At 39.4% G+C, this 2,500-nt stretch overlaps 1 protein-coding gene across 7 annotated transcripts in view; it reads left to right on the top strand.

The window, feature by feature from the left end:
* Positions 1 to 2,500, top strand: part of LOC106869944 (annexin-B12) — a 214,203-nt gene that overhangs the window by 20,172 nt on the left and 191,531 nt on the right. The gene's annotated exons all lie outside the window — the stretch shown is intronic.

Raw genomic sequence — 2,500 nt, 5'->3', positions numbered from 1 at the left:
ATTTTGAAATCGAGGAGTTTGTCCATGCTGTCTATCCAAAGTATAAAGCAATCGTCTAAATACCTCTTCCAGTTCTCCTTTAAATAGCAATGAAAAGAGGTGCCATATTTTTGTAGTGATGATTGATATATTTTAAGCTCTAGGTACCCCCTTACAAGGTTCACAATCACTGGAGCAGCTCGGGTTCCCATTGCAATTCCACATTTTTGTCGATAGTAAACTGTATCAAACGTGACATAGTTCACTAGGATGAATTTGAGGGCTGCGATTATGAATCTGTGGGTATTTTTCTAGCCAGAAGGAGATCGCTTCTATACTATAATCGTGTGGGATATTGGTGTGCAAATTCACCACATTGAATGATACTAACAAGGTTCCTTCACTTTTTGTCTTCAGGAGGTGGTTTAGCATATCTAAGTCATCCCTGATGAAGCTTTTCACATATTTTAGAAACGGTTTGAGTAAGCTGTCAAGGAAGTTGCTCAAACAGTGGGTTTCACAACCAGGGCCAACAATATATATATATATTTATATATATATATATATATATATATATGTTTATATATTCATTTTGCAAGATTCTTGATGTGAAATCGTGTGTTGAAACAGATATTATTGTATTTGGGGATGGTCATGTTATCAGTTTAGCCAATAAGAACACACGCACTGTATATTTGTGGATTTTGCGGTGGTGAAGTGCGTGGAGATGATCAATGAGAGCGAAGTGGAGTTCCGTCAACAAAGAAGAACTGGGCCTCTTTAATGCCTTGCCAAAACGATTGAGAGACCTGCAAGACATGGATGTAGAGGTCTTCAAAACAAAACTCGACACTTTCTTATCCATGATACCAGATGAACCGATGGCTCAAAATGCATAAATAAATATGTATTTATGTATATATGTATTTATGTACATATGTATTTTTATATATATATATATATATATATATATATATATATATATGTATATGTATTTATATTCTTATGAGACGGGATACAAAAGTTTCAAATAGCCTAAACAAACAAATTGAAAGCAGTGAAAAGTCCCACATGAAAATACAACTGCTGGAGATTGAAAAAAAAAAAATCTTCAACTCTCCCACGAAAAAGAAAGAACAGACAAAGAACCCTGGGCTATAGACAATATAAAATCTACCCCCAGAGCTTTCTACAAGTTTGCCAAAGAAACAGCTTCAGTGCACTGCAGGATAGGGCCACTCCTTGAAAAAGATGGTGCACTAACATGAAACCCAAGGGGGATAAGTGAAATACTATATGAGCAATTCAAAAGTGTTTTCACTCCACCCCTAGGGCACTTTCAAGTCAGCAATCCAACTGACTTTTTTACCACTACCACTGCAGATATAAAAACAGAGGCAATGATGATCGATTACATCAATATAAAGGAAGACGATGTAATAAGGGCTATAGATGAAATGAACCCAAACTCAGCTGCTGACCCTGATGGATTCCCAGCAATCCTTCTAAAAGTATGTAAATGAGTCCTAGCAAGACCGCTGCAGTCCCTCTTTCAGAGCTTCCTTGCATCTGGCAAATTCCCAAGAAAACTGAAGGAGGGTAAAATATGCCCTATTCATAAAGGAGGTAGCAGAGCGGAGGCCAAGAACTACAGACCTATCTCTCTGACCTCGCACATCAGCAAGGTCATGGAACGAATAGTCAGAAGAAAACTAATCGCCTTCCTTGAAGAAAATGACTTGCTGCCTGACACCCAACATGGTTTCCGACCAGGAAGAAGCTGCTTGACTCAGCTCTTACAACACTATGACTGGGTGCTGAAACAGTTACTTAACCACTCAAATGTGGAAGTGATATATCTCGACTTTGCAAAGGCCTTTGATAAAGTCGATCATGGAATGATATGTCACAAACTGCGTGATCTCTGCATAGTTGGAAAATTGGGAGAATGGCTTCATGACTTTCTGAAGGATAGAAGTCAGGTGGTAGTAGCCAATGGGACCACCTCCAATGACACGCAAATTGTGAGCGGTGTTCCGCAAGGCACTGTTTTGGGACCACTACTGTTCATAATGGCCCTCTCAGACATGCCCTCAGCCACACAGAGAGCCACGATCACAAGTTATGCAGATGATACAAAAGTTTCACAGGTAATACAGAACCCTGAAGACACTATGCACCTCCAATGTGAGCTGGATGAAATATACAAGTGGGCTGAAAAGAATAACATGCAGTTTAATACTGAAAAGTTTAAAGCCTTGTGCTATCAGCATACAAAACTAAATGCAATACCCATTAAATACACTGGACCTGGAGGGACTGCAATCCCAGAGGCACAGTCAGTGCAAGACCTGGGCATTTACATGAGTAATAATGCATCCTTTCATGTTCATGTTGCTAAATTGTCAATGAAATGCAGGCGACTGACCGGATGGATTCTTAGGACTTTTAGAACAAGAGATCAGGAAACCATGATGGTCCTCTGGAGGACACTTGTTCTAAGCCACTTTGACTATTGCTC

Source organism: Octopus bimaculoides, chromosome 21 (genome assembly GCF_046866305.1).
Source record: "Octopus bimaculoides isolate indiv1 chromosome 21, ASM4686630v1, whole genome shotgun sequence".
Classification (NCBI taxonomy): Eukaryota; Metazoa; Mollusca; class Cephalopoda; order Octopoda; family Octopodidae; genus Octopus; species Octopus bimaculoides.
This window is presented reverse-complemented; position numbering and strand designations above follow the sequence as displayed.